Source organism: Anomaloglossus baeobatrachus, chromosome 4, assembly GCF_048569485.1.
Source record: "Anomaloglossus baeobatrachus isolate aAnoBae1 chromosome 4, aAnoBae1.hap1, whole genome shotgun sequence".
Classification (NCBI taxonomy): Eukaryota; Metazoa; Chordata; class Amphibia; order Anura; family Aromobatidae; genus Anomaloglossus; species Anomaloglossus baeobatrachus.
The window spans coordinates 351,825,239-351,852,652 of record NC_134356.1 but is presented as its reverse complement, the minus strand read 5'-3'; the positions used below and the strand labels follow the sequence as shown (position 1 = coordinate 351,852,652).

Sequence of the window (27,414 nt, the reverse complement as noted above, 5' to 3'; positions counted from 1 at the left end):
CTATGGAGATCTTCGCACGCTTTCCTGGGGGGGCAGGGCTAATCGCAGCCGCGGGGGTGGGGCTTAGCGCTAAAAGAGCTTGAAGAAGAAGTCAGTGTGCCCCCCCCTGCTGTGGGTAGTAAAAAACGGCGGGAAGGGAGCTTCTGATAGTTTTCCTCCCTCTCCCTCCAGTCAGCACACAGCTTGTCACTGGTGGTTATCAGCCGGCTTTTCTACTAGAGCAAATAAAACAGAGCAAATAAACAGCGTGAGTTCCTGAGCTCTGTGCCCTCCCCCTGCCACCGGGAAATTATCTGTGCAGGACTTTCTGCAAACAGCGAATGACTTCCCCCCTCCTCCAGCCAGCAAGCTAGAGAAAAGTTAACACTGTGTGTTCAGGATCCTTGGGGCTCTCCTCCTTGCAATCAGCAAGGAATTTTCTCATAATAAATACTGTAAATGTCCTGGGAGGCTTCCCTGCACCGTCTTTTCTCCCTTTGTCTGGGAAACCAGTCAGGGGGGATCTCACCTTAAACACTGCTTCAGTCCAGGCAGTGAAAATAGCAGAGTCAGCTTGCTGTGTCCGGTCACACCGGTGCCATATTCAACTCAGAGCCTGCAAAGAGGGGCTGAGGAATTGGTGCCATATTCAACTCAGAGCCTGCAAAGAGGGGCTGAGGAATTGGGCTATAGGGGCACAGGCCTCTACCCTGGGCTTTTGAAAATCGGTGTCTGTGGAACCCGTCGTCCAGCCCAGGATCCAGCGTCGCAGGAGGGAGTACGTGGAGGTGACACTCCACGTTCCCGCCCATTGATGGTAGTGGGAGATCGGTCCCAAAAGGAAACTGTCACCCTCAAAAGATAACAAACCTTGAAAGGAAGTGCCTCCTACAGACACTAAGCTAAAACTGAGGTTGCCTGGCCCGGCCAGGGGGTGTATACTGCGGAGGAGGAGCTATTCTTTTGCATCTACTTAGTGTCCTCCTATGGATAGGCAGCATAACACCCATGGTCCTGTGTCCCCCAATGAGGCGTCAGAGAAAACCCAAATTGTTATAAAGAATAAAGGTTAACATTAATAGGGGTGCCCAAACTTTTTCATATGACTGTATATCAGAAGGAAATTACCTTTTTTTCCCCTTTTTTTCAATGTGTATTATTGCATTAAATGCAGTAAAACACATGTACCAACCCTTGGAAAAAACGCACCGAAACCGCACCAAAATGCAATAAAACGCATGCGGATTTCGGTGCATTTTTTTTGCGTTTTTTTTCGTGGGTGCGGTAATCTTTCAGTGCCCGCGGAATTTTCTTAAGAAAATTCCTTTTTCCAGTGCGCACAGGGCCTAATAGTGTTACTAGTTAGATGTACAGTTAGGTCCAGAAATATTTGGACAGTGACACAAGTTTTGTTATTTTAGCTGTTTACAAAAACATGTTCAGAAATACAATTATATATATAATATGGGCTGAAAGTGCACACTCCCAGCTGCAATATGAGAGTTTTCACATCCAAATCGGAGAAAGGGTTTAGGAATCATAGCTCTGTAATGCATAGCCTCCTCTTTTTCAAGGGACCAAAAGTAATTGGACATGGGACTCTAAGGGCTGCAATTAACTCTGAATGCGTCTCCCTCGTTAACCTGTAATCAATGAAGTAGTTAAAAGGTCTGGGGTTGATTACAGGTGTGTGGTTTTGCATTTGGAAGCTGTTGCTGTGACCAGACAACATGCGGTCTAAGGAACTCTCAATTAAGGTGAAGCAGAACATCCTGAGGCTGAAAAAAAAGAAAAAATCCATCAGAGAGATAGCAGACATGCTTGGAGTAGCAAAATCAACAGTCGGGTACATTCTGAGAAAAAAGGAATTGACTGGTGAGCTTGGGAACTCAAAAAGGCCTGGGCGTCCACGGATGACAACAGTGGTGGATGATTGCCGCATACTTTCTTTGGTGAAGAAGAACCCGTTCACAACATCAACTGAAGTCCAGAACACTCTCAGTGAAGTAGGTGTATCTGTCTCTAAATCAACAGTAAAGAGAAGACTCCATGAAAGTAAATACAAAGGGTTCACATCTAGATGCAAACCATTCATCAATTCCAAAAATAGACAGGCCAGAGTTAAATTTGCTGAAAAACACCTCATGAAGCCAGCTCAGTTCTGGAAAAGTATTCTATGGACAGATGAGACCAAGATCAACCTGTACCAGAATGATGGGAAGAAAAAAGTTTGGAGAAGAAAGGGAACGGCACATGATCCAAGGCACACCACATCCTCTGTAAAACATGGTGGAGGCAACGTAATGGCATGGGCATGCATGGCTTTCAATGGCACTGGGTCACTTGTGTTTATTGATGACATAACAGCAGACAAGAGTAGCCGGATGAATTCTGAAGTGTACCGGGATATACTTTCAGCCCATATTCAGCCAAATGCCGCAAAGTTGATCGGACGGCGCTTCATAGTACAGATGGACAATGACCCCAAGCATACAGCCAAAGCTACCCAGGAGTTCATGAGTGCAAAAAAGTGGAACATTCTGCAATGGCCAAGTCAATCACCAGATCTTAACCCAATTGAGCATGCATTTCACTTGCTCAAATCCAGACTTAAGACGGAAAGACCCACAAACAAGCAAGACCTGAAGGCTGTGGCTGTAAAGGCCTGGCAAAGCATTAAGAAGGAGGAAACCCAGCGTTTGGTGATGTCCATGGGTTCCAGACTTAAGGCAGTGATTGCCTCCAAAGGATTCGCAACAAAATATTGAAAATAAAAATATTTTGTTTGGGTTTGGTTTATTTGTCCAATTACTTTTGACCTCCTAAAAGAAGGATTTTTGTGTACTCACCGTAAAATCTCTTTCTCTGAGTCTTCATTGGGGGACACAGGACCATGGGTTATGCTGCTGTCACTAGGAGGCTGACACTAAGTAAACAGAAAAAGTTAGCTCCTCCCCAGCAGTATAACCCCTGAGCCGGAGGCGGGCTCAATCAGTTTAGTGCACAAGCAGTAGGAGGAGAACCAAACAATCCTGAATAAAACAAGGTAAGAAACTATGACGATCATTCGTGTGACCAGTGACCTGGGAATACAGGCACTGGGAAAAAATTCTCTCTAAAACGTCACTTTTATTAATACTATTAAAATACTAAAATAATACTGAATTCTGGAATAATGTCCAGAAGTAAAGACATCAACAAGTCGTGCTTAGTGATAACTGAGTAAGGTCTTGAAGGTGGACAGGGGACAAGGGGTGTGCACCGCCTACTAAATTCAATTGATATGCTGATAGTTATGAAGGTGGGATAGGGGGGTCTGATAATCCCTGATGTTATTCCCTACCTAACCACGGAGGTCAAAAGCACCTTAATTTTTTGGGTGCCCCCCGTTCCTCGGCGGCTAGCCCTAACTGCCCCTGTTACTACTCCTGACCCTGAGAAAAGAGTAACCCCGGCACACTACAACTCCCAGAAAAAAGGCAAAATGCAAAAAGTTGTATACAATATTTTTATTAACACAATAGTTCCTTGAAAATGAATATGGTCCAACAAACTGGACGTTTCGGCCACAGGCCTTCGTCAACATGGACTATTATCATGCACAATCAAATGTATGCGAATATTCGGTAAGGGACTAGGAATTATGGAAATGAGTAGATTCTCATATGTTTATCACTGTGTCAATTCGCATACCCATAATTGGAACGGTATATACGTCAAGGGTATTCGATGCTAGTACATCGATTCTATACTGTGTGTAGCATTAGAATGGTGCTACAGAATAAGACCTATATGTATGGTGCCAAAGAGGGAAGGGGCAGCATGTATCTGGTCACAAAACACAGGGGAATAACCATAAGCTGGTACTCAATTGAATCCTATCTCCACCTGGAGAGAACTGCTAAAAAGCAGTGAAGCAGGAAACTTGTAGTAGCTGATGCACACTCTTGCATGTGCTGTGTCAGTGTAGTCGTTCTATGTCCTCAGGCAGTAGGGGAAAACTGAAGCCGGTAGAACCGGAGGTGCAATTGCCCGGACCAAACCGCAGCTGGACGTGTGTTCTGTAACAAGTCACCTGCACTTACAGAACACACGTCCAGCTGCGGTTTGGTCCGGGCAATTGCACCTCCGGTTCTACCGGCTTCAGTTTTCCCCTACTGCCTGAGGACATAGAACGACTACACTGACACAGCACATGCAAGAGTGTGCATCAGCTACTACAAGTTTCCTGCTTCACTGCTTTTTAGCAGTTCTCTCCAGGTGGAGATAGGATTCAATTGAGTACCAGCTTATGGTTATTCCCCTGTGTTTTGTGACCAGATACATGCTGCCCCTTCCCTCTTTGGCACCATACATATAGGTCTTATTCTGTAGCACCATTCTAATGCTACACACAGTATAGAATCGATGTACTAGCATCGAATACCCTTGACGTATATACCGTTCCAATTATGGGTATGCGAATTGACACAGTGATAAACATATGAGAATCTACTCATTTCCATAATTCCTAGTCCCTTACCGAATATTCGCATACATTTGATTGTGCATGATAATAGTCCATGTTGACGAAGGCCTGTGGCCGAAACGTCCAGTTTGTTGGACCATATTCATTTTCAAGGAACTATTGTGTTAATAAAAATATTGTATACAACTTTTTGCATTTTGCCTTTTTTCTGGGAGTTGTAGTGTGCCGGGGTTACTCTTTTCTCATGTGCTATTTTTTACCCTAGAGCACCTACTTTATCGGTGACGCGGAGCTTCTCTCCTTTATATATACTACTCCTGACCCTGACCCACCACCAAGTGGATTGTGCAGTGGTGCATAACAGTCATGTGTCATAAGTCATACCAATTACAATAATAAACCCAAATCTCATGTGCAAATTAAGGATTTCAAATCACAGTTTTACAAATTGCCTATATGGCTATGAAACTGGGAAGATACATGAGAATAAGGGTCTAAACAAAAGATGATGGACCTGTGGTCCTAGTACTTATCCTGCCAGGACTAACTTGATCCCGACGCGTTTCCCCCCAACGTCTTGGGGTTCATCAGGGGATATAGATATATCAAATTATCTCTAATCTGTTTAGGCCATCAATCTCCTCGTTGTTTATATTCTCCATAAGATGAAGATCCTGTGTGGTCCTTATGTGGGTCCAGTTGATACTCTGTACCCCCCATTAGGTGCTGGAGTTACAATGAAAGCTCCTTCCACATAATGGTACCAGGAAGGCTCTCTAGGCAATAGGTGCCTGCAGTGACAGCCTTTCACTGTGGCATCAGGTCCACTGGACCACACAGGATCTTCATTGTAATTGGTATGACTTATGACACATGACTGTTATGCACCACTGCACAATCCACTTGGTGGTGGGTCAGGGTCAGGAGTAGTAACAGGGGCAGTTAGGGCTAGCCGCCGAGGAACGGGGGGGCACCCAAAAAATTAAGGTGCTTTTGACCTCCGTGGTTAGGTAGGGAATAACATCAGGGATTATCAGACCCCCTATCCTACCTTCATAACTATCAGCATATCAATTGAATTTAGTAGGCGGTGCACACCCCTTGTCCCCTGTCCACCTTCAAGACCTTACTCAGTTATCACTAAGCACGACTTGTTGATGTCTTTACTTCTGGACATTATTCCAGAATTCAGTATTATTTTAGTATTTTAATAGTATTAATAAAAGTGACGTTTTAGAGAGAATTTTTTCTGGTTTTCAAGTGATCCTCTATTCTAATATAAATAAAATTGGTTTATAATACAGGCACTGGGGCAACAGGCATGTCCTATATAACAAAAAACACAAGCAGGGTGGGTGCTGTGTCCCCCAATGAAGACTCAGAGAAAGAGATTTTACGGTGAGTACACAAAAATCCTTCTTTCTCTATCGTTTCATTGGGGGACACAGGACCATGGGACGTCCAAAAGCAGTCCCTGGGTGGGAAGAAAAACCATCACCGGAGATAGGAAGGAAGCCACTTCCCCCTTGCTGGGCTTGACCCAGACCTACAAGCGCCTAATGTTGTTACAGGTGTGCCAATGCCACCCGCAAACCCTACGCTAAGACTGGCCTCTGCCGAAGCTTGGGTGTGACCCTGGTAGAAAATAGTCAAGGTATGCCAGCTAGAGCGGGTGGCGGACCAGGGGACCTGGTCGATCGACGACTGGAGTCCAATCGTTCGAGGGTACCCCTTGCCCGGTAGACCGCGGCGGAAGTCCGTCCTTCATGCGATAGTCTGCACATATGGAGGAAAGGATCCATGTGAAATTCTGGCCCCTGGCGCCGGCACACGCTTTTTGGGCAAGGGTGAAAGGATGGATTGACGGTCGGTGTAACCGAAAAATGGTGTCCTGCAGACACGAAAAACTGAGGGCTCGCACCAGCCCTGGAACGAACTATGCCCTTTTTAGGCTGAGAGAGGAGCCCAGAACCGAAAGACCGAAACCCAAAGTCCTCTGCTGGAAGGAACAGCGAGGTGTCTTGGACAGAAACGAAAGGTTCTGGCTGGAGCCCCCCCTTGTCCTGCTGGCGGAGCCGGAAAAGTGGGGAAAAAACGACAAGAGGGCTGTCCGCCCTGATGCCGTCTGTAACAACCCGATGGCCACGAGGAGCCCACCTATCACAACAGGTGGGAGCAGGGAAAAAAGGGGAACCTTGAGCGAACCCATCACTGGATTCAGGCCCCACATTTCTAGTGAACGATGAAATAAATCTTCGAGGAAACTTGATTCCCGGCCCTCTTCAATATCTGCCATCATCTTGCCCACAGACCTGACGAGCCAGCATCCGGGATCCACTGATGAGGCCATGTAACTTGGGACTTCTGAGCCCTGGTAGAATAGAGGGGCCCCGACACGGAAGAATTTTGCGGTCTGGAAGGGGCCACGGGGCATTTGCGAGGAGATGAGTAAATTATGTGAAACTATGCTCGCCTGGGTCACTCCCGATCTATCGCTTGCCTTGGTCCATCTTGAGAACCCTCGAGATCATAGGAAGCCGCGGGCAGATGCACGAGAGCCTGAACAGGCTACACGACCGGACTAGGGCGTCGACATCTAGTCCAGAGCAGGTGCATACTCTAAGCACCCTTGACTGAGATTTGGATCGGAAGGCCAAAAATGGTCCACGACCGGAGGTCTTCCTTCGCCAGAGATCTGGCTGGTGATCTCCGCGTTGGAGCCCTTTACCTACGCGAGGTCCATCCTACCGCGGACATCGGCCGTCCAAACGTCCACGCTAGGGATGTGCTGCCGAGATTAGCGAGTGAAGGGACCCGTCCCAGAGCAAGATCTTCTTGGCCTCTTCCCTTGCCATGACACTCTCTGCATCTTCCTGGTGGATGATGTAATCACCGCTGTGGCATGGTCCGACTGGAACCTGGCTGGGTCACCGCGACCTAGAGAAGAAATTGTAACTGGGCTAACCAGCTGCCTCTGAAGTCCGGAATGTTGAAGGAGAGACGACGCTCTAGGAGTGTCCCTCGGGACCCTGCCGAGGAATGGTGGGATAGCATACCCTAGCACGGGAGGCTGGTGACGGTTGATAATAAGCTCCAGAGGAGGAAAGGGAGCTTCCCAGGGATGGTTGCGAAGACTGGTCCGCTAGGAGGGGATTGGCGGGTCACCCGCGAAGACGGAACCTTCCTGTCTCCGTTCCTCAGTTTGCTCCGTTGGAGAGTCCGGGATGAAATCTGGTATGTGCACCGTCGCTATCACCGCCACAGGCTGTGAAGGAGCCAAAAAACCGAAGGGAAGAAACGGGCGCGGGAGGCAAAAAGCACGTGGGGCTCTGTGTCAGGAGGGAAAAAACTACTCCTGCGTGAGGAGTAGCCACCCTTGAACGGCTCGAATACTGTGCCTGAGGGATGATGGACCGGACCGGGCCGGGTCTGGGAGGACTCCTTCCGGTAGCTCAGCTACCCTAGTAGCAAGGAAGGGGTAGCTTCCTAGAGGGTGATGATGGTCTAAGCCTCAAGGCGATGGTTCTTGAAGGGAGACTCTGGGCCTCCCGGTCGTTTCTGGGCGGAAAAAGCCTAGCAGCTCTGCAGAGTAGGATACGTAGGGACAGTGATCCCTGTAAGCGTTTTTAGAAAGGCTGGAAAGGACCGCAGCCATGCAAGGCGGAGATGGCTGTTGTAGGGATAAAGGCTTCCAGACGGGTTTGCGTGAGGGAACGAACCTGGTGCATCAGGGCCGATGCCGGGAAAGGGATATACCCTTCTCTTACGTAGCCTAGGAGGGAGAGTAGCCTACCCTGACGTAGCCTAGGGATAAACTAGACTCGACCTATCTCCGAAAGGGCGTTCCCGAAAGTCGGAAAAAAAGTCAGCGACTTCCTAGATGTCGAATCTGCGTTCCTGATCCCGAGTCAGAGGTCTCGATGGTGGGAACACTGATGCTAGAGGTTCAGGCCGAGTAGCGGGCAGACATCAGGTTTGTGAAAAGAGGGTACTCACTCAAGAGGAGACCCAGCCCTGGGTCGGCCTAGGTGGGACGTGGACCGCTGCGTATGGTGTCCGGGAAGTCCCTGCGGAGCGGCACGATAGTGACGAGAAGCCCGGAGGAACCCAGGCGGGTCGCATAAATGGTAGCGTGCCGCTTCCTTTCGGAGCCCCCTTCGAGAAGGGGCAAGACAAATAAACGGACTTACCACTGGGAAAAATCACGTCCGGGGATTATCCATGATCACGCAGTCACCGTGCGAACTGGCTGTCCACTGAAAAAAACCCGCAGTGGCCCCCACCTTGTTCCCTGCAAAGAGGCATGCCCCCTTTCTCCAGAGCCCTTTGGGGGGATGAAATGACAATAACACGACTTACCGCTGGTAAACGCCGTGTCTGGTTGCCGTCTGTGATCATTAGCGACTCCAGTATAGTGTGCCCCTTCTCTCTGAAATCGCCTTGGAGAAGGGAAAAAAGACAATGACAAGACTTACTGCTGGTCAACTCCGTGTCTGGTAGTTGTCTGTGAGCCCGCGGTAACTCGGCGAGCTCTGGATGTCCTCTGAGCACATAAGGGTCTGCTTCAAATGTCTTAAGGGAGACCTGCGTGCACGGAGAGAAGAGGGCTGTCCGTAGCCTTACGGCTTGACTCACCATTTTTAGCAGGCTATTCGTCATGCGCCAAGACATCTAGGTCCTGCTCGGAATCCAGCAGAGGTGGAAGCCTGGGCCATCACCCGAGATGTCGGAAGACTGCCAGAGGAAGGACAGTCTGGACCTGGGGGATAAGTGGAAACTGGGGAGCCACAAGGACGAGACCTGGCGGGTCCGCTTCCAGCATAGAAGAAAAAGTCCCTGGTACGGGACTCCCCTCCCCGAGGGGATTGCGCCAGTCCTATGGATGGTATGACCGAGCATCGGCCGGAGACGCGGCGCATGCGCACGAACCCGAGGGACGTAGCGAGGGGAGTTGTGGCCTGAGACAGGGCGTTACAAGCCGGCAGGGGTCAACAGCAATCTGACATCTTCTTGAAACTAACTCACAAAAGTGGGGACCGAGTCTTGGGCTTACCGGCCCAAAATCACTAAAAAGTCGAGCTGGAAACGCTATGTACTAAAAACGTGATAGAAAAAACAAGTGCCCGCATAAGCAATGTAGGAGTCAATGTATGAAAGATCATGCACGTATCTATAATAAAAAATCGACCCAATATAAAAAATATACACTACCAAAAAAGTGTGTTCTGTTTTTCCCCGAAAAAGGTTGCTGCAGCCTCAGCAATCCGCAGACCGGGAGTCTGCCATAATCTTTGTTGTTTTTTTTTTTTTTTTAAATAAAATGAACACTGAGGAAGCGGGAAAAAATATCCCCCACCCCCCTGATGATGCCTGGGGCAGAGCAGAGGGCGGAGAAGGAGAGGCCGGCGGCCAATAGCGCTGCGCAGGAGGCGGGCCTGGGACGCCGAGGACCAGGCCGAAGCCGGGGGCTAAATTTTGACGCTGCCTCGTGGCCGAGGCAGCGCCGGCGGACCCGGCCGCGAGGCGGCGGCGTCGCGGCCTAGGACCCGGCCGAAGCCGGGGGCTAAATTATGCAGAGGGCAGAGGCAGCGCCGGCGGATCCGGCAGCAAGGCGGCGGCGTCGCAGCCTGGGACGCCAAGTACCAGGCCGAAGCCGGGGGCTAAATTTTGACGCTGCCTCGCGGCAGAGGCAGCGCCGGCGGACCCGGCCGCGAGGCGGCGGCGCGGCCTGGGACGCCAAGGACCCGGCCGAAGCCGGGGGCTAAATTTGAGGCTGCCGCGCGGGCAGAGGCAGCGGCGGCGGACCCGGCCGCAAGGCGGCGGCGTCGCAGCAGCGATCCGAATCTGCCCGGCCTAGGAGTCTTCAGGGAGCTCTGCGGATGTAGCGGGGGTGCCCGGCGACTAGGCCCAGACCGGGTCCTAAATTTTTGCAGCCGCCCGAGGGGGAGAAGGTAGGAGATGGTGTCCTACCTGATCCTCGGCGCGCTGCAGAGTGCAGGCTGAGACTCTGCACATGCTCCTGTGTGCTCCGCTCGCAGAAGGGATGGCTGCGGGCACCAGGGAACCGGCTGAAGAAGGCAGGGAGGTGGACCTGGTGGGGGATAGAAACCCCTAAAAACATAGCAGCGCTGCGGGCCCCATCCAGATCGAGACGCGCTGTGGTCCAGTCCCTATTTGCCGAGCCCCTTGCGCCCTTTGGGGTGATACCGCAGAGCGGATAGGGGTGCCCAGGAAGATTCTGCCCCGCACGAACACACCAGGGATTGGTACCGCGGGAATGGACGGGGGCGAGGGCCCGGAGACTCAAACCTCTGCGACCCTAGGGAGTGGTACCCACCGGGCTGCGAGAGCTGAGAAAGATAAGTACGATAGCTGCAGAAACAGAAAAGTACCACAGATGAGAGCGACGAGCGTCGCCGAGAAAAAATGAAAAAAATACGCAAAAAATCAAGTGGCTGAAAGGGGCCCAGTCGGCCCACATCAGCCTCCTACGACACTAAGCAAAAAACTGGTTGAGCCCGCCTCCGGCTCAGGGGTTATACTGCTGGGGAGGAGCTAACTTTTTCTGTTTACTTAGTGTCAGCCTCCTAGTGACAGCAGCATAACCCATGGTCCTGTGTCCCTCAATGAAACGATAGAGAAATGTGGAGTGTTTGTAAAGAAATGTGTACAATTCCTACAATTTCTATCAGATATTTTTGTTCAAACCTTCAAATTAAACGTTACAATCTGCACTTGAATTCTGTTGTAGAAGTTTCATTTCAAATCCAATGTGGTGGCATGCAGAGCCCAACTCGCGAAAATTGTGTCACTGTCCAAATATTTCTGGACCTAACTGTATGTGCTGCCATAATAAGTAGCACTGTAAAATTCCTGGGAAACGGAGGGCACATAAACCCCTGACCATGCAGCAGTGATCAAAAAGTCATAATAACACCGTCTAGGTGCTGCTGCAATTAATACATGCTGAAAAGAAGATGTAGTTACCAGATTGTGGTAGTGGCACCAGACACCAAGCTCAAAGTTGTGACGCCTTCCTCTAACCAAGTTTTAGTGGAGTGTTGTGTTGAGTCTGTCTGTGTGCGTGTGTCGTATGAACCGGTGGATGACCCCTTCCTTACACTGGGATGGGATACCACACCTCTGGATGAGGTGAAGCACCTGTGGCGCCACACAGGCACCCCTCCCCCTCTATCTCTCAGGCCGCAGCAGTGCAGGCGCCCCTCCTCCCTCTACGGCCGCAGCAGTGTAGGCACCCCTCCCCCCTCTATCTTTCCGGCCGCAGCAGTGCAGGCACCCCTTCACCCTCTCTTTCAGGCCGCAGAAGTGTAGGAGCCTCTCTCTGGCCGCAGCAATGCAGGCGCCCCTGCCCCCTCTCTGCATGGTGAAGACGGAAGCAGATAGGACACACAGGAGGGGAGGGTGACCTGTGCTGAAGCCTGTGCACTGCAGGAGCAGCAAGTGACAGTGAACTGCTGCTCCCCGTGTTGCCCCATCTGCTCTCTGCTGGAATGGGCCCTGTGCGACTGGTGGCCATGGTACTCACCTACCCTGCGCTCCCCCGGCGACGCTGGCATGCCAGCAATCGACCAGCATGTAAGCGGCGCAGCGCATGACGTCAGCATCATGCGAGGCCACTTACAGCACCGGCAGATGTCAGCATATTCTCTGCTCCCCATGCCCAGGATCGTGTGCGTGGGGAGCAATGAATATTCATGGCCTTAATCGGCGGCCAGTACATCGCAGAACAGAGACCCTACGGGACTCTGTGCTCCGATGTATGTCAGCTGGATGCGAAGCCTCCGACACACATCTAGCTGAATTAGGAACTGGCGGGCCCTCTGCACGCCCGGGCCCAGTCGCAGTGGCGACATCTGTGACCGTGGTAGTTACGCCCCTGTTGGGTCCTCATGAAGCTTCCGTCTGACCCTATATTTGCAGTGTTGTCTGACTGGACAGCTCCCTTTACTGTACATTGGGACCCCATGACGCTTCTGTCTGACCCTATATTTGCAGTGTTATCTGACAGGACCTCTCCCTTTACTGTACATTGGGACTCCATGACGATTCCATCTGACCCTATATTTGCAGTGTTACCTAACTGGACAGCTCTCTTTACCGTACATTGAGACCCCCTGAAGCTTTCATATGACCCTATATTTGCAGTGTTATCTGACTGGATGGCTCCTTTTACCGTACATTGGGACCCCATTCAGCTTCCGTATGACCCTATATTTGCTGTGTTATCTGACTGGACAGCTGCCTTTACCATACATTGGGACCCAATGACGCGTCCGTCTGACCTTATATTTGCTGTGTTATCTGACTGGACAGCTCCATTTACCATACATTGGTACTCCATGACGCTTCCGTCTGACCCTATATTTGCAGTGTTATCTGACTGGACCTCTCCCTTTACCATACATTGGGATCCCATGACGCTTCCGTTGACCCTATATTAACAGTGTTATCTGACTGAACCTCTCACTTTACCGTACATTGGGACCCCATGACGCTTCCGTCTGATCCTATATTTGCAGTGTTACCTGACTGGACAACTCCCTTTACCGTACATTGGGACCCGCTGAAGCTTTCATATGACCCTATATTTGCAGTGTTATCTGACTGGACGGCTCCTTTTACCGTACATTGGGACCCCATTCAGCTTCCGTCTGACTCTATATTTGCTGTGTTATCTGACTGGACCTCTCCCTTTACCATATATTGGGATCCCATAAAGCTTCCGTCTGACCCTATATTTGCTGTGTTATCTGACTGGACCTCTCCCTTTACCATACATTATCAAGACAAAACAATCACTGATCTCGGAGAGACCAGCCTGAGAAAACACTGACCCTATATTTGCAGTGTTACCTGACTGGACAGCTTCCTTTACCGTACATTGGGACCCCTTGAAGCTTCCATATGACCCTATATTTGCAGTGTTATCTGACTGGACAGCTTCTTTTAACATACATTGGGACCCCATGATGCTTCCGTCTGACCCTATATTTGCTGTATTATCTGACTGGACAGCTCTCTTTACCATACATTGGGACCCCATGATGCTTCCGTCTGTCGCTATATTTGCAGTGTTGTCTGACTGGACCTCTCCCTTTACCATACATTGGGACCCCATGACGCTATATTTAGTATTTACAGGCAGTGTTATCTAACCAGACAGCTCCTTTTACCATACATTGGGATCCCATGAAGCTTCCGTCTGACCCTATATTTACAGTGTTACCTGACTGGACCTCTCCCCTTTACCGTACATTGGGACCCCCTGAAGCTTCCGTCTGACCCTATATTTGCAGTGTTATCTGACTGAACCTCTCCCTTTACCAAATACATTGGGACCCCCTAAAGTTTCCGTCTGACCCTATATTTGCAGTGTTATCTGACTGGATTTTTCCCTTTCCCGTACATTGGGACTCCATGAGGCTGCCGTCTGACCCTATATTTGCTGTGTTATCTTGTAAGGGGTGGGCAGACCCCTTACAAAGAGGTGCAGTGTTTCCCCCTGAAGATACCCCCGCTGGGGTAGACAAAGCTGTTGATGTTTTATTGTAATTGCACTGTATGGCCTTGTGCGCACTAGGCGTTTTTGTCGCGTTTTTAGCGGCGTTTTTTACCGCGTTTTTGTGCTGAAAACGCAGTGACATTGCTTCCCCAGCAATGTCTATGGGTTTTCAGAAGTGCTATCCTCACACAGCGTTTTTTTTTAGCTGCGTTTTTGTGGTGACCACAAAAACGCAGCATGTCAATTATTTCTGCGTTTTCCACTGCGTTTTTCACTCATTGAATTCAATGAGATGTTAAAAACGCAATGAAAAACGCATATAGCCGCGTTTCTATGACTAAAAACGCAGCTATAAACGCAAGGGGTGGGCACTACAGTGACGTGTACAGGAAGAGGATTCCTTCTGTTGGTAAACACAGAAGCATGAATCCTCCCGGTACCGTCACCGCTGCCTTCACCTCCCGTCCTGTGCATGTCAGCTCCGTGCGGCGCCATGTCTGGGCGGGAGGTGGAGGCAGCGGCGAAAACCAAAGTGAACAGTAGAAAAAAAAAAATGTCATATATACTCACCTGTCCGCAGGGTCCCGGTGCCATGCCCGCTCCCATCTCCTCCCGGTACCGCCGCTCTGGCTGTGTGCAGTCTCCCCGGTGCAGGACCTTGCTTGCAGGACCTGGCGGTGGATCACCTGATGCAGTCACCTGACGCATCAGCTGATCGCGGTGTCGCCGGCTTTTTCGCGCCCGGCCGGCCATCAGCTGATCCTGCCGTCAGGGGACTTCATCAGCTGATTACCGGCAGCTGCTGCAGGGATCGGACGGGATCAGACTCCTGTCCAATCGATCGCTCCAGGAGCTGCCGGTAATCAGCACAGCACACAAGTGAGTATTATTTATTTTTTTGCACTGATGCTTCAGCTGATTGTATAATCGGCTTTTATACAATCAGCTGATGTGTGATGTGATTCAGGCACTTGATCCTGACACATCATCTGATCGCTTTGCCTTCCAGCAAACCGATCAGATGATATTGGATCCGGATTGGACGGTGCGGGACCCTGACCCAGGATTACTGCGGAGGGGGGTTTATTTCAATAAAGATGGAGTCACTAATTGTGTTGTTTTTATTTCTAAAAAAAATATTTTTCTGTGTGTGTTGTTTTTTTTTTTATCATTACTAGAAATTCATGGTGGCCATGTCTAATATTGGCGTGACACCATGAATTTCGGGCTTAGGGCTAGCTGATAATATACAGCTAGCCCTAACTCCATTATTACCTAGCTCGCCACCCGGCATCAGGGCAGCTAGAAGAGTTGGATACAGCGCCAGAAGATGGCGCTTCTATGAAAGCGCCATTTTCTGGGGTGGCTGCGGACTGCAATTCGCAGTGGGGGTGCCCAGAAAGCATGGGCACCCTGCACTGTGGATTCCAATCCCCAGCTGCCTAGTTGTACCCGGCTGGACTCAAAAATTAGGCGAAGCCCACGTCATTTTTTTTTTTAATTATTTCATGAAATAATTAAAAAAAAGGGCTTCTCTATATTTTTGGTTCCCAGCCGGGTCCAAATAGGCAGCTGGGGGTTGGGGGCAGCCCGTACCTGCCTGCTGTACCCGGCTAGCATACAAAAATATGGCGAAGCCCATGTCATTTTTTTTTTCTTTTTGGGCAAAAAACTGCATACAGTCCTGGATGGAGGATGCTGAGACTTGTAGTTCTGCAGCTGCTGTCTGCTCTCCTGCATACACTAGTGAATGGAGGATGCTGAGACTTGTAGTTCTGCAGCTGCTGTCTGCTCTCCTGCATACACTAGTGAATGGAGGATGCTGAGACTTGTAGTTCTGCAGCTGCTGTCTGCTCTCCTGCATACACTAGTGAATGGAGGATGCTGAGACTTGTAGTTCTGCAGCTGCTGTCTGCTCTCCTGCATACACTAGTGAATGGAGGATGCTGAGACTTGTAGTTCTGCAGCTGCTGTCTGCTCTCCTGCATACACTAGTGAATGGAGGATGCTGAGACTTGTAGTTCTGCAGCTGCTGTCTGCTCTCCTGCATACACTAGTTCTGCAGCTGTCTGCTCTCCTGCATACAATGAACATTTTGAAGAAGGAAATGACATCAGACCTTTTTTTTTTTTTTTCATCAACAATCTTTAATGGCATTGTGCACTGATTAAAAACGCAGTGAGTAAAAACGCAGCAAAAAACGCACCAAATCGCGGCAAAAACGCATGCGTTTTTGCCGCGTTTTTTAGCCGCGGGTGCGTTTTTTTAGACAAAAACGCACATAAAAACGCAGTGTGAAAAAAATGCCTAGTGCGCACATACCCTATAGCTGGGTTTCCCCTAGTGGCCGAGTGGGATGGCTGTCCCCATAGAAACTGTGCAGGAGGGAGGAGGAGCCAGCAGCTTAGGGGGAAAGAGAGTGTGTGTGTGTGTGTGTGTGTAAATGTTAGTTGATTCCGGACGGGGGAGAAGGAACAGTCAGGGGCAGAGTGTGGAGCTGAGTGGGCAGAAAGAAAGAAGGGAAGAAGAGAAGAAGTGTCCTCAAGGGTGAAGCAGAATTGGTGTGGGTCCAGTCTGTGTTAGCCGGAGTGGGAGCCTAGGTGAAGTGGAGTAGCCGGGCACATCCCCACTAGAGGAGACGACAAGGAAAGATTTCCCCGGACAGGAATTGTGACCGTGCGCTACAAAATCCGTGCATTGAGCTGTCTGTGAAACTCTGTGCAATAAAGATGTCGTTTGGTTTATCTGAACCCTGCCTGAAGAGTCTTCCTGCGGCTGAAAGTATGCTCTTTTACACCACACTCTGCCCCACAGAACAATCCCCTGTCCCAATAGTGACGGCAGAGCCGGGGGTTGGCCTGATAGAAAATGGGGCCACGACTACAACCCCCGAGGCACCCCTGGCACCCCGTTACAATCTGACTGGACAGCTCTCTTTACCATACATTGGGACCCCATGACGCTTCCGTCTGTCCCTATATTTGCAGTGTTATCTGACTGGACCTCTCCCTTTACCATACATTGGGACCCCATGAGGCTATATTTAGTATTTACAGGCAGTGTTATCTAACCAGACAGCTCCTTTTACCATACATTGGGATCCCATGAAGCTTCAGTCTGACCCTATATTTGCAGTGTTAGGCTAAGTTCACATTTCCGCTAAAATCTATCAGTCACAATCCGCTGCTCTTGTAAACAGCGGAATCCGTTTAGCGGATTCCGCTGCTCCCATAGACTTGTATGAGCAGCGGATTGTGACTGATGATGCTGCGTTGCACCCTCCGCCCGACTGATCAGTCGTGGAACGACTGACCGCCGGGCGGGAGGAACGCAGCATGTAACGTTTTTTGAGCAGCGAGATCCGTCGGATTTCGCTGCGCATGCTCTCTGGCTCCCTGCACACGTCACCAGCTTTGGTTGGTTACCCGATATTTACCCTGGTTACGGTGCAAGGAGCCAGCGCTAAGCGGTGTAGGCCCGTAACCAAGGTAAATATCGGGTAACCAAGGTAAACATCGGGTGCTTTGCTGTTACCCGATATTTAGGCTGGTTACGTGTGCAGGGAGGCCGACACTTCCCCGCTCGGCCCCGCCCCCTCCCGCACTCCGCACATGTATGTACACACACACACACACACACCTGTCCCCAGCCATGCAGACAAGCACTGACACCCTCGTCTGGCCCCGCCCCCTGCTCGGCTCCGCCCCCTCCCGCACTTTGCATGTGCACACATATACATACATACATACATACATACATACATACATACATACATGCACATACACACACTCACTCACACATACACTCACCTGTCCCCAGCCATGCAGACCGCAGCACTTCTACTGACATCCTCAGCGCCTGGCCCCGCCCCCCGCTCGGCTCCGCCCCCTCCCGCACTTTGCATGTGCACACACATACATACATACACACACACATACATACATACATGCACATACACACACTCACTCACAGATACACTCACCTGTCCCCAGCCATGCAGACCGCAGCACTTCCACTGACATCCTCAGCGCCTGGCCCCGCCCCCCGCTCGGCTCCGCCCCCGAACTCCGCCCCCCGCACACAACGGAATCCGACAAAGAATTCTGTTCTTTGTCATCCGTTGTACAGCGTTGAACAGCGCATCAGTCACATGCGTCAAGCGACGCATGTGACTGATACAAATCAACGGAAATGTGAACTTAGCCTTATCTGACTGGAGTGGACAGCTCTCTTTACCATACATTTGGATCCCATGACGCTTCCGTCTGACCCTATATTTGCAGTGTTATCTGACTGGACCTCTCCCTTTACCAAATACACTGGGACCCCCTAAAGTTTCCGTCTGACCCTATATTTGCAGTGTTATCAGACTGGACCTCTCCCTTTACCGTACATTGGGACCCCATGAGGCTGCCGTCTAACCCTATATTTACACGCAGTGTTATCTGACCAGACATTATACTGGAATATTGTTTCTACACGTCCGGCCACAATACGGCCATGTGTCTCTTCCTATATTCTCATTTCTTTCTTCCTCTATTTACTGTGGGGTGAACAATATCCGTTAACCCCCAGTTTGCCTTCCTTCCTCAGAACAAAGGCCGTAATGTCGTTGTCTCCTCAGGTCTTGGCTATAATGAGCCGCCACTGTCTTCCCAGCTCACCCCGCCCTGGCTGGAGGCCACAAGTGCTGCGGAAACCCCGTACAGCGCGACTGCCATCTGCCAAAACAAACGCGACGCGGGCAGGCGGGCGGGCAGGCGTGGCCGCCACAGTGTGTGTTTGTATGCAGAGGGGCGGAGCCAATGCACGGCCGCTCTACCCCGCCCCCACTATGCTGACGCCGTGGGGCAGCCGTCTGCAGGAAGCCGCCATTTTCAGAACCTTTGACTCGGTGACGTAGTGGCACGCAGGCCGCGCTCCGCCTCTCGTCTTCATCTCGCCGTCGGACGGAACGTCGCGTGAACGGGAGGGAGACAAAGCATTAAACTAATGAATGGGGCCGTGAGAGCTCTGGCTGGCCTGCGGAGAGTGAGCGGCTGCTGAGGCCTGGGAGAGGCCAGGTACGTGCCCCGGGAGCGGGCGGCTGTGTGAGAGCACAGAGGAGATGGCCGGAGTTCCGGTGTGAGGAGGGGTAGTGCGAGCAAGGCCTGAGACACACTGACCTCCGGCCCGGACCATTGTGCGCATGGAGGCCGTGCTGTCATATAGACTCATGGCCGAGCGCAATGTGTGCAGCAGTGCTGTACTCCTGGGCCTGATGGCTGGGCTGTGCCACCATCATGGGTGGGTTACCTGATCAGCGCCACCATCATGGGCCTGGTGGCTGGGCTGTGCCACCATCATGGGTGGGTTACCTGATCAGTACCACCATCATGGGCCTGGTGGCTGGGCTGTGCCACCATCATGGGTGGGTTACCTGATCAGTACCACCATCATGGGCCTGGTGGCTGGGCTGTGCCACCATCATGGGTGGGTTACCTGATCAGTACCACCATCATGGGCCTGGTGGCTGGGCTGTGCCACCATCATGGGTGGGTTACCTGATCAGTACCACCATCATGGGCCTGGTGGCTGGGCTGTGCCACCATCATGGGTGGGTTACCTGATCAGTACCACCATCATGGGCCTGGTGGCTGGGCTGTGCCACCATCATGGGTGGGTTACCTGATCAGTACCACCATCATGGGCCTGGTGGCTGGGCTGTGCCACCATCATGGTTGGGTTACCGGATCAGCGCCACCATCATGGGTGGGTTACCTGATCAGCGCCACCATCATGGGTGGGTTACCTGATGAGCGCCACCATCATGGGTGGGTTACCTGATGAGCGCCACCATCATGGGTGGGTTACCTGATGAGCGCCACCATCATGGGTGGGTTACTTGATCAGCGCCACCATCATGGGTGGGTTACTTGATCAGCGCCACCATCATGGGTGGGTTACCTGATCAGCGCCACCATCATGGGTGGGTTACCTGATCAGCGCCACCATCATGGGTGGGTTACCTGATCAGCGCCACCATCATGGGTGGGTTACCTGATCAGCGCCACCATCATGGGTGGGTTACCTGATCAGCGCCACCATCATGGGTGGGTTACCTGATCAGCGCCACCATCATGGTACTGGGTTACCTGATCAGCGCCACCATCATGGTACTGGGTTACCTGATCAGCGCCACCATCATGGTACTGGGTTACCTGATCAGCGCCACCATCATGGTACTGGGTTACCTGATCAGCGCCACCATCATGGTACTGGGTTACCTGATCAGCGCCACCATCATGGTACTGGGTTACCTGATCAGCGCCACCATCATGGTACTGGGTTACCTGATCAGCGCCACCATCATGGTACTGGGTTACCTGATCAGCGCCACCATCATGGTACTGGGTTACCTGATCAGCGCCACCATCATGGGCCTGGTGGCTGGGCTGTGCCACTGTCATGTGCTGGTCACCTGTGCTGCGCCACGGGCTATTAATAACCAGTATTGAACAACCCCTTTAATAAGGAAGGCCAATCACTAGCCTAGCTGTACTCTGTTTGGCCTACATGGTCTATTCTTCCTCTGAGCACTACCTATTTAATTTCAATGGCTGCTGAGATCATAATATAAACTGAACCTTAACCCCATCATATCTCTTCCACATTCCTTAGCTGGCCCTTATTTTCTTGGTCAGTTAAGCGTCTGCTTCTATAACTTGCAGGATTACCAAAATAAGATAAGAATCATTACAGGCTGAAAGCGCAGATTCTGAGTATCCTACAAATACCTAGTACACTGGCAAACACGGTTATATAAGGCTAAGTTCACACTTCAGTTGTTTTGCATCAGTCACAATCCGTAGCCTTGAGGAATTACGGAATCCTGCAAAATATTTTGCAGGAATCCAGTATTTCCCCATAGACTTATATTAGTGACGGATTGCGACTGATGACCCTGCGTTGCATCCGCTGCGTCGCGGTCCGTCGTTTTTGACTGACCGCCGAGCGGGGAGCAACGCAGAATGTAACGTTTTTCAGGCCGTCAAAATTAACGCGCTGCACATGAATCCGTCGCCATCCGTCAAGCTTGTAATGTATGTCTATGGTGCTGGATTCCGTCGTAATCCGTCTTACAACGGAATCCAGCGCAGGATTCCGTCATGCTCTACTGAGCATGCCCAGCATGCTTGGCACGCCCACTGGGCTGTCCCAAACACAGACGGATCATGACTGATCCGTCAAAAAACGGACGCACAGCGGATGTAACGGACGCAACTGATCCGTTTTTTCACAGGATTCCTGTGAAAGGAATCCTGTGAAAAACACATCAGTTGCATCAGTTGACATCTTAAAAACAACTGATCCGTTGCTGACGGACCTGACGGATTGAAAACAACTGAAGTGTGAACTTAGCCTAAGGGTATGTGCGCACTAGGCGTTTTTTTCACGCTGTGTTTTTATGTGCGTTTTTGTCTAAAAAACGCACCCGCGGCTAAAAAAACGCGGCAAAAACGCATGCGTTTTTGCCGCGATTTGGTGCGTTTTTTGCTGCGTTTTTGCTCACTGCGTTTTTAATCAGTGCACAATGCCATTAAAGATTGTTGATGAAGAAAAAAAAAAAAAAAGGTCTGATGTCATTTCCTTCTTCAAAATGTTCATTGTATGCAGGAGAGCAGACAGCAGCTGCAGAACTACAAGTCTCAGCATCCTCCATTCACTAGTGTATGCAGGAGAGCAGGCAGCAGCTGCAGAACTACAAGTCTCAGCATCCTCCATTCACTAGTGAATGCAGGAGAGCAGGCAGCAGCTGCAGAACTACAAGTCTCAGCATCCTCCATTCACTAGTGTATGCAGGAGAGCAGGCAGCAGCTGCAGAACTACAAGTCTCAGCATCCTCCATTCACTAGTGAATGCAGGAGAGCAGGCAGCAGCTGCAGAACTACAAGTCTCAGCATCCTCCATTCACTAGTGTATGCAGGAGAGCAGACAGCAGCTGTAGAACTACAAGTCTCAGCATCCTCCATTCACTAGTGTATGCAGGAGAGCAGACAGCAGCTGCAGAACTACAAGTCTCAGCATCCTCCATTCACTAGTGTATGCAGGAGAGCAGGCAGCAGCTGCAGAACTACAAGGCTCAGCAGCCTCCATCCAGGACTGTATGCAGTTTTTTGCCCAAAAAGAAAAAAAAAATGACATGGGCTTCGCCATATTTTTCTATGCTAGCCGGGTACAGCAGGCAGATACGGGCTGCCCCCAACCCCCAGCTGCCTATTTGTACCCGGCTGGGAACCAAAAATATAGAGAAGCCCTTTTTTTTTAATTATTTCATGAAATAATTAAAAAAAAAAAATGACGTGGGCTTCGCCTAATTTATGAGTCCAGCCGGGTACAACTAGGCAGCTGGGGATTGGAATCCACAGTGCAGGGTGCCCATGCTTTCTGGGCACCCCCACTGCGAATTGCAGTCCGCAGCCACCCCAGAAAATGGCGCTTTCATAGAAGCGCCATCTTCTGGTGCTGTATCCAACTCTTCTAGCTGCCCTGATGCCGGGTGGCTAGCTAGGTAATAATGGAGTTAGGGCTAGCTGTATATTATCAGCTAGCCCTAAGCCCGAAATTCATGGTGTCACGCCAATATTAGACATGGCCACCATGAATTTCTAGTAATGATAAAAAAAAAAACACAACACACAGAAAAATATTTTTATTAGAAATAAAACACAACACAATTAGTGACTCCATCTTTATTGAAATTAACCCCCCTCCGCAGTAATCCTGGGTCAGGGTCCCGCGCCGTCCAATCCGGATCCAATATCATCTGATCGGTTTGCTGGAAAGCAAAGCGATCAGATGATGTGTCAGGATCAAGTGCCTGAATCACATCCCACATCAGCTGATTGTATAAAAGCCGGTTATACAATCAGCTGATGCATCAGTAGAAAAAAAAAAATAATAATACTCACTTGTGTGCTGTGCTGATTACCGGCAGCTCCTGGAGCGATCGATTGGACAGGAGTCTGATCCCGTCCGATCGCTGCAAGAGCTGCCGGTAATCAGCTGATGAAGTCCCCTGACGGCAGGATCAGCTGATGGCCGGCCAGGCGCGAAGAAGCCGGCGAGACTACGATCAGCTGATGCGTCAGGTGACTGCATCAGGTGATCCCTCGCCAGGTCCTGCAAGCAAGGTCCTGCCGGCCGGGGAGACTGCACACAGCCAGAGCGGCGGGACCGGGAGGAGCTGGGAGCGGGCATGGCATCGGGACCCTGCAGACAGGTGAGTATATATGACATTTTTTTTATTTTTCTACTGTTCACTTTGGTTTTCGCCGCTGCCTCCACCTCCCGCCCAGACATGGCGCCGCACGGAGCTGACATGCACAGGACGGGAGGTGGAGGCAGCGGTGACGGTACCGGGAGGATTCATGCTTCTGTGTTTACCAACAGAAGGAATCCTCTTCCTGTACACGTCACTGTAGTGCCCACCCCTTGCGTGTATAGCTGCGTTTTTAGTCATAGAAACGCGGCTATATGCGTTTTTCATTGCGTTTTTAACATCTCATTGAATTTAATGAGTGAAAAACGCAGTGAAAAACGCAGAAATAATTGACATGCTGCGTTTTTGTGGTCACCACAAAAACGCAGCTAAAAAAAAACGCTGTGTGGGGACAGCACTTATGAAAACCCATTGACATTGCTGGGGAAGCAATGTCACTGCGTTTTCAGCACAAAAACGCGGTAAAAAACGCCGCTAAAAACGCGGCAAAAACGCCTAGTGCGCACATAGCCTAAGGCTAAGTTCACACATCCTGTGTTTTGCATCAGTCACAATCCGTCGCCTTGGGGAATTACGGTAACCTGCAAAATATTTTGCAGGAATCCTGTATTTCCCCATAGACTTCTATTAGCGACGGATTGCGACTGATGACCCTGCGTTGCATCCGCTGCGTCGCGGTCCGTCGTTTTTGACTGACCGCAGAGCGGGGAGCAACGCAGAATGTAACGTTTTTCGGGCCGTCAAAATTAACGCGCCGCGCAGGAATCCGTCGCCATCCGTCAAGCTTGTAATGCATGTCTATGGTGCTGGATTCCGTCGTAATCCGTCTTACAACGGAATCCAGCGCAGGATTCCGTCATGCTCTACTGAGCATGCCCAGCATGCTTGGCACGCCCACTGGGCTGTCCCAAACACAGACGGATCATGACTGATCCGTCAAAAAACGGACGCACAGCGGATGTAACGGACGCAACTGATCCGTTTTTTCACAGGATTCCTGTGAAAGGAATCCTGTGAAAAACACATCAGTTGCATCAGTTGACATCTTGAAAATGACTGATCCGTTGCTGACGGACCTGACGGATTGAAAACACAGGATGTGTGAACTTAGCCTAAGAAGCTGGAGGCGCGACATGTTCATCATTCAGGTTCAGACACTGGGGTTTTTAAAGGATTTAAACACGTTTGTTGTTTTTTTTTTTTTTTTTTTTTTTTTTTTTTTTTTTATAAAATGTTTTCGAGCCTAGAATAAAATATAAATTATACTTGCCTCCTAGACCAGCGCTGCTGCTTCCCTCGTAGCCTTGGGTCCCGTCGGTCTCATACCATAAACTTTGCATTCAGTTTTGTGCAAGTGGAAGAAACACTGCTCTTTTGCTAAAGAAAATTGTGAAGACTACACTGGTCACATGATACCAGGTGGTGATACAGTTCTGTGAGCGGAGCAATGCTGCTGGTCCAGGGGACAGTTACCCAATTTTTCTTTACTTTCTCCAGATCCATATGCAGTTGATCTGTTGTCCAATAGTGATGCGAGTGATTGGTTACATGACAGCATACATGTGTTTACATGCCAATTATCCACTTGAGAAATGCTGAATGCAGCTAGCCTGCACATGACGGCAGGTTTGGAAATAGCATTCATGCTGTCATGTGAATGAGAAAGCATGCGCATCAGAAATCTGCAGTCACATAGTGTGCAGACTTAGGGTACTTTCACACTTGCGTTTATTTCCTTCCGTTACAATCCGCCCTTTTGGGAAACAGCGGAATCCGTTAACGGATTCCGCTGTTTCTCATAGACTTGTATAGGTGACGGATTGTACCAAAAGGACCTGCGTTGCTTCCGCTGGGCGACGCTCCGTTGCTTCCGCCCAGCGGGAGGAACGCAGCATGTAACGTTATTTTGAGCAGCGGAATCCTCTGGATTCCACTGCGCATGCTCTTCTTTTTTTTTTTTTTTTTTAAATCAAACTTTATTTTGGCTCGCGGTGGCCGAACGTTCAGCTGAGCGCCCAGCCGTCGGCAAGCGACAGCGCTCAGCTGAGCGACCGACCACCGGCATGCCCGGCCGCCGGCAAGTGACAGCGCTCAGCTGAGCGCCCGGCCGCCGGCAAGTGACAGCGCTCAGCTGAGCGCCCGGCCGCCGGCAAGTGACAGCGCTCAGCTGAGCGCCCGGCCGCCGGCAAGTGACAGCGCTCAGCTGAGCGCCCGGCCGCCGGCAAGTGACAGCGCTCAGCTGAGCGCCCGCCCGCCGGCATGCCCGGCCGCCGGCAAGTGACAGCGCTCAGCTGAGCGCCCGCCCGCCGGCATGCCCGGCCGCCGGCAAGTGACAGCGCTCAGCTGAGCGCCCGCCCGCCGGCATGCCCGGCCGCCGGCAAGTGACAGCGCTCAGCTGAGCGCCGGCATGCCCGGCCGCCGGCAAGTGACAGCGCTCAGCTGATCACCCGGCGGCCGGCTGCAGGGAGCGATCAGCTGATCGTTTACAATAGTCTGCCGCTGGTTAAACTGTAAGAAAAAAGAAAATCAAAACGAATTGCTTTGTTTTGCAGCATCCGTTGCATCCGTTGTGCCACTATATGCAACACATCCGTTGCATCCGTTACACAACGCAATGCAACGGATACCGTTCAACGCAAGTGTGAAAGTACCCTTACCTCTCAAACCTGGACAACCCCTTTTAAATTTTGTAGAGCATTAAAGAGGTTGTCCGGCCCCTGGTGATCAAGTCTGCAGTCACTGTGACTGTAGACTTGAGTACTCACAGCGCGCAGTGTGTGCGCTGTCAGGATTCTCCGATGGTGGGCATGTGACCACAAGTATGCGATTACATGCAGTCACATGCCGACTATACATGTGCGGCCTCGCTCAATGAAAGTGAATTGAGTGAGACCTAATACGTCTACTTACAATACAATGTAGCTGGAAATATACAAATCGCATACTTGTGGTCACGAGATGAGCGAGCGTGCTATGCAGTGCTCGTTACTTGATTAAGCATTGGGGTGTTCGGGCACTCATAAGTCTACAGCGCGGGGTTAAAGGGATGGGAAGAAAAAATGCATGCCAACAATAGACATGCGGATTAATTGGAGTTAGGCTTCACAGAAAGTAATAGCATATCACTACAAGATTACGTCAATTTTTTTGATCAGTGATTGTCCAATTGCAAGAACTCCGGCAGGCTCACACACGCAATGGAGCAGAGGTACTACGAATACCTTACGATGTTCTGCAGGTCACCGTTCTCTGGATCAGATGGTCCGCCAGCGATCAGTATTGTCTATCCTAAAGATACATTCCTACCCTTTAAAGTGAACCTGTCAAGTGTCCCTTGGCCATTCGGCCCTCTTAGCATGTAAGGATGCACCTGTGGGCGTACTACCATGCTAATGAAGGAGCAGCATCAGAGGCTTGGTTGTTCTGACACAGCGCCCGACGCTGGATTTCGGCTTCAGTGTGCGTGATCAGAAGTCCCGGACTTCCAGTCATGCTTACTATGAAACCGGGTGTACATTTCCTGGCTTCAAACTGGAAGTCTGGGTCGTTCTGATTGGTCGCAAGGAGCCGAAAACTAGCGGTGGCGGCAGAGGTGAGAGCGACCATTTCTCTGACGCTGCACATTCATTAGCTTGTTAGCACGCCCACAGGGGTGTACTAACATGCTAAGGGGGCCGACTAGCCAGGGGAACTAATGCCCTTGCGACTAGTCCCTGGCCTCATTAGCAAATTATAAAGGATCTTTAGAAATACTTTTTCTAAAGATCCTTTTATCTATGGTACTATAGGCAGGTATTAACAATATGTACCCAGAATCGCTCGTGGTTGTGGGTGCATATTGCACCTGACAGGTTCCCTTTACTGAGGATTGTCCACAATCAGTTACTATATGTGGTAATATATACAGGGAAAATCTTTGCAGGGGACGAAGTTGCCAAACCAGTCCCTTGGCTCCTTCGGATATGTTATATCCTAGGCAGAGAAAATGGTTATAAATTTCATTTTCTGTCAAACCAAAGAAGCAATAATGAGTATGAGGGGTAATTTATGAATTAACTTTAATCCTTCATTTGGTTGTTTTTAATTTGAAAGAACACAGAAGTCTCTTTAAGAGTTAAGGGCGCTTTACATGCAGCGACATTGCTAGCGATGTCGCTTCCAAAAGCACCCGCCCCATCGTTT

The 27,414-nt window shown here is 50.5% G+C and overlaps 1 protein-coding gene across 1 annotated transcript in view; it reads left to right on the top strand.

Annotated features, from left to right (window-relative positions):
- The first annotated feature begins 18,900 nt into the window (after positions 1-18,900).
- The window catches only part of ZBED4 (zinc finger BED-type containing 4), a 59,655-nt gene continuing 51,141 nt past the window's right edge, over positions 18,901-27,414 (top strand). The window contains exon 1 of the mRNA XM_075342550.1: positions 18,901-19,033. The gene's annotated coding sequence lies outside the window, so the exon portion shown is untranslated. The remainder of the gene's footprint in view (positions 19,034-27,414) is intronic.